Here is a 5,255-nt window from a genome sequence, read left to right on the forward strand (position 1 = left end):
AGGCCTAAAACTTTAAAATTTGCATAAGGAAAAAGGTAGATATTAGTGTGACTTTGGATTAGAGAAATATTTGCTAGATAAGCACCAAAAGCATGATGCATACAAGGAAAAAAAATGATCAATTGAATTTCATCAAAATGATGTGTGCACTCTGAAAGACCCTGTGGGGAGAATGAAAAGACAAGTCCCAGGCTGGAGCAAGTATTTGCAAATCTCACCTCTGATGGAGTCATACACAGGATCTATAAAAAGCTCTGGGGAGTGGACTCCTCACGGCCCTCAGGAGTCAAAGGGGTGCTGTGCTTAGGGCAGAAATGGAAGATGCCTCCCACCCTGTCATTCATGTCCCCTGAGCAGTGGTGCTCAAAGTCCCATACCAATGCCCCTTCCTGAGTCCACAGTCCCTTCTCTCCCCACATCTACAATGCCAGGCCAGGCCCTAGGGACAGGCCCCTCCTCCAGGGCATAGGGAGGGACAGTTGGTCTCAGGCTCTGGGTTCCCAGCTTCATGCATACCCCTTCAAGGCCCACTGGGCCTGTCTCACAGGATATAGTGAGGTTGTCTGGCATTTCCTGGACATGCTGTCTGGGTCTATTCCCAAGCTGCAGCCAGAGAAATGGAGGGATGTTTGTCAGGCCAGTTAACCTGTTCTGCTGGGTCTCATGGGGCCCTTCCCACAGAGCCTGGGTCTAAACACACAGTACAGAGGCCACAGGGTGGCCAGCCTACAACCTGTGAAGTGTATTGGGGACCACACAAGGGCTGTCTCCAGACAGCCAGGTGAAGCTTTGCTAGTTTCTCAGTACCTCATTTCTTTCCGTTTCTTTTTTTCTTTTTATTTTTGAGACAGGGTCTTGCTCTGTTGCCCAGGCTGCAGTGCAATGGCATGAGCTCGGCTCACTGCAATCTCCACTCTCTCACCTCCAGACTTAAGCCATTCTCCCACCTCAGCCCCACCAGTAGCTGGAACTACAGGCGCGTGCCACCACGCCTGGCTAATTTTTTGTTTTAGTAGAAATGGGCTTTGAACATGTTGTCTAGGCTGGTCTTGAACTTCTGGACTCAGGCAACCCACCCTCCTCGGCCTCCCAAAATCCTGGGATTACAGGTGTGAGCCACTGCACCTGGCTGTTACTTCATTTCTTGCCAATTACTCGGCCTCCCAAAATCCTGGGATTACAGGTGTGAGCCACTGCACCTGGCTGTTACTTCATTTCTTGCCAATTACCTTACCCTCATGAAAAACCCCCTTCATTCAAAATCAGTAAGAGGAGAAAGATGGTAAAAGAGTCAATGGAAAGAAAACAGGATATAACTTCTGTCCATGTAACTTCTTTATGTCCCATTGGAAAGAGAAGCCTAAAGGGGTTCATTAATTTCTATTGCTCTGAGGTCCCAAGGATGGCATCACACAGTGCAGTAACTACCAGCAGGGGCCATGCTTGATCTCAGCAGATGTCAGTGAGGACATACCTGGGATCTTCTGGGGTCATGGACATGGACTTACAGCAGAACTGAGTAAACAGGGATGCACAGGCACACACACACACACACATACATACACATGCACATGTGCACACACAGGGACATACACAGTCCTGGGCTGCACAGATGAGCCCCTCCCCATCCACTCTGACTCCACAAGGCTCCCCTGACCCCGCTAGTCACCTGGCCTGTTGTCAGTGGTGTCCTTTGTGTCCCACCTTGGCACAGGCTCAGGACCTGGGATTGCCAGACACTGAGAGAAGATGAGATGGAAAGAAGGATGAGGGACAAAGGAAGAAGGGAGAGAGGGAGGGAGGGATGTGGGGAAAGAGGGAGGGAAGAAAGGAAGGGAGGGCTGCCGGAGACCAGCTACCAAGGGACAGTAGGCACAGGTGACAGCAGACCCTCTCAGGGATGCTTTGTACAGACTGTTGTGAATGAGCAATGTCACTGGAACTCCAACTTTTCCTCCCTTCCCAGGCCTTTGGGGTTCCCTGTCAGGCGCAGTTTGAATTACAGTAAATTATTGGGTGGTCTTAACCCCGGCCTCTGCCTGAGAGTGGGAAGCTGCAGTGCAGTGTGGCCTCACAGTTGTGTGGGAACCTTGACCTTTCTGGTCCTTGGCCCTGCTGCGGCCTTTGGGATGGGGAGGCTGTGAGAGGCTGGTCAGGGGTCTGGGCTGTGTCACCCTCATTTCCCATCCACCCCAATGTGCCCAGGGTTTCCTGCAGAGAGCTCTGGGCAACTCAAAAACAGGCAGGTCATAACAACGAAGACTTTATTGTGCTTTAATCAAAATAAGTGGGGGCTTTGAGGCCAAGGAAGGGGTCCTTTTCCCCAAGAAGAGGCTTTCTTAGGCATTGCTGAATCCATGCTGGAAGCTCTGGTCCCACCTTGGAGCCTCCTGCAGTGAGTAGTGCCAAGTTTCCTGACTTTTTCTGACCACAAAATGCAACTGCCAAGAATGGCAGATGAGGGATTCAGCCTCCTGGACTCTCATTTTCTTAGTTTTCTTCAGTCCTGTGTCCTGGAGCAGATTGTGGACCCTGGAAGCAGGGCCCCAATGCCATCTGCTTGGGCCTCAGGACTCCACCCCATTGCTGGTCTGGTGGTGGCCACCTATCCTGCAGGAGCCTGGCCATTTCTGCTTCCTTGAATAGATGAGGTTGGTGGCTGGTCCGCCTGTTTCTGCCCTACCCTCACCAAGGTGGCCAGTGGTAGTTTGAGCTTGGCAACATCATCAGCTTGGCCTTGCCAGGCACACATAAGACCCCGGTATGTACGCAGTGCTCCAAGGGGGCTTGCTCTGCCTTAAGCCAAATACTAGTTCTGGCCAGGGCCACAGGGGACTCTGTCTCCTGTGTATCTTGGCTGCTGCTGGGGGCCCCAAGGCACCCCTGGTGCCCCTTCCCTTTCAGGGCTCAGATTGAGTCTGGGCTAGGGCCCTCTGGGTCTGGGAATTGTGCATTGAGAGGGGGATTCTGCCGTGCAGGTTGGGACCGTGGATACAGGGCATGCTGCTGCCTGGCCTGAGCAGTGGGAATGCCATGCTAACCCTTCCCTCCAGTGGCCTCCAAGGGTCCAGCTTCCCCTTCAGAATTGACTTTCCATGTCTAAGGAGCTATCTGGGGCTTTGGGGGCAGCTTGCCAGGTGCTGCCCTGGCTCCTTGTGGGCCATGCTGGTCACTGTCTGCCAAGGGTGATCGATCAGATGTAGGTACCACATGCAGGAAAGTTGTCCCTGGCCCTACCTCTGGGCTATCAGGGGTCTGGGCAGGGTCCTGTATTGGGGGCTGGGCCAGTCCTGTGGTCTTAGAGGTGTCCAGGGCAGATATGGAAGTGACAGGGGCCTAGCATTTCTGCTCCAAGCTGTACTGTGAAAACCACAGGCCTCTGAGGTCCAGGTCCATGGGGAGCTTAGAGAGGGAGTTCCAGTGTAGGAATCACCAAGCATCCTGTGGTCTATCCTGAGCTGGGGATGGGCTGGCCACACTCTTGAGTCCCCAGGGCCCCAGAGAGAAGCCTGCTGTGCTGGACTCTGCAGAAGCTCCGTCATGCCTCTGGGCTTTGGCCTTGCATATAGCCTAACTAGGTGAGGGCGAGGGAGGATGAGACTCCCATTTCAGGAGGGTTACACCCATGGGCTGCTGGAGCTGGGCTGTGGGCCAGGGAGAACCAGCCAGTCCCCTTGGGGAGGGTTTCAATGCTGGGGGATATCTGCAGAGACCTGGGTGCTGGGGGTACTTGCTCAGGTTTGGCTGAAAGGAAAGCAGATTTGGTCAGCTTCTCCATTGAGAACATCTTGCTTTTGCCAGGCTGGACCCCACAGACTTGGGTCCCTGCAGTCCTCAGGGTACCTGTGTGGTCCTCCCCCTGGTCTAATGCTGAGGACACTTCTGCAGGCTGCTGCTCCCAGAGTGAGATGTGTGTGTAGCCTAGAGTGGAGAAGCTGTTAGGGAACCTCAAGTCACTCCAGGGACAGCCCCCAGGGTTCCGGCTGACTCAGGCTTCCTGCCTCACAGCCTTGCCCCAGGGCTGCTTAGCCTGGGCTTTAGCCTTGATTCAGAGCTCAGATGGATGGGGCCCGTTTGCCACCCAGTATGGGGGCTTATCTCCACAGTGGGTGAGACACCCTCCACTCCTCCAGGGGATCTCCATGCCAGGGCTGGACTGTTCCCACACTCAGCTGAGCTCTCAATTCTGGCTCTGGGCCAGAGTTTCACATATGCCCTCTCCCTAAATCCTCTTCGGGTCTCTGACACTGATTTTAGGCCTTGGAGGGTGCTCAGGAGTGAAGGCCCTGCTCCTCTCCAGGGCTGCTGGTACTCACAGGTGTGGTTGTGGGCTTGCACAGAAGGATCTGACCCCTCCAGTGTCCTTCTGGGGCTTTCAGGAGTGAGAGCAGGAGGCTGCAGGGGAGGGGCTTGGAAGAGTCTTGCTCACATCTCATTGTCTCTGAGGCATGTCCAGTAAACTCAAGGTCAGCTTTTGCCCTAGGCTCAGTCAGCCTGTTTTCAGAAACTTCTTAGAGGAGGAAGGAGAGGAAGGGCTGGAGGAAGGCCCAGGGAACAGGGCTGGTGAGGTCTAGGCACTTCCCACTATTTACTGCCCCACAGGGTGATGCAGGAGGAAACTTGGTTCTGAAGCCCGCCTGGGTGTGCAGGTCACAGTGCATGCTTCTCAGTTTCCCCATGGAGGCCTCAGGGCGCCTCATCACCATGTCCTCCTCCAGGGCCCAGGCCTAGGACAGCATGTCCTGAAGGAACTCCTGCAGGCCAAACAGGAACAGCTTCAGGGGGTGTTCCAGGAACAGGGTGACTATCAGGCTGGGAAGGGTCTGTGGGAGAGTCAGTTTCTGCACCTTGTTCCCGCTCCAGGCACCTTCCACTGGGCGGTGCTGGATCCTACTGTGGCTGCCCCAGGGGTCCAGATGTTCACAGAAAACCACAGCTGGAGGAAGGCCTGGGCAGGGAGGTGCTCACCACTCTCCTGACTTTCATCTAGGTTGTGTCAGGAGTGGGTTTGGTACCTGAGTCCACTCCCTGCCCAGTCAACCAGGCCTGGTCTAGCCCTACCTCCGGGCTGGAGCAGAGAGCCATGAGGACAGTGTGGATGCTGGTCTTAGGTCATCACACACCAGAAGCCAGGGATCTGTCCTGCATACTCCTTCTGGGCACCATTGGTGGATAGGATCCAAGGTCTGTCCTGCATGCTCCTTCTGGGCACCATTGGCCACCCAGGAACTTAATTCTGTATGCTGTGAAGGCCA

General features: G+C 54.5%; 1 long non-coding RNA gene across 1 annotated transcript; it reads right to left on the reverse strand.

The window, feature by feature from the left end:
- Positions 1-2,250: 2,250 nt before the first annotated feature.
- On the reverse strand, positions 2,251-4,757 carry LOC105513835. The gene is made up of 2 exons (XR_001002088.1): positions 4,638-4,757; positions 2,251-3,744 (listed from the first exon to the last, which is right to left on the reverse strand). It is a non-coding gene; the product is annotated as an uncharacterized LOC105513835 (long non-coding RNA).
- Positions 4,758-5,255: the final 498 nt, after the last annotated feature.

This window comes from Colobus angolensis, unplaced genomic scaffold (assembly GCF_000951035.1).
Source record: "Colobus angolensis palliatus isolate OR3802 unplaced genomic scaffold, Cang.pa_1.0 Scaffold237, whole genome shotgun sequence".
In the NCBI taxonomy this organism is placed as follows: Eukaryota; Metazoa; Chordata; class Mammalia; order Primates; family Cercopithecidae; genus Colobus; species Colobus angolensis.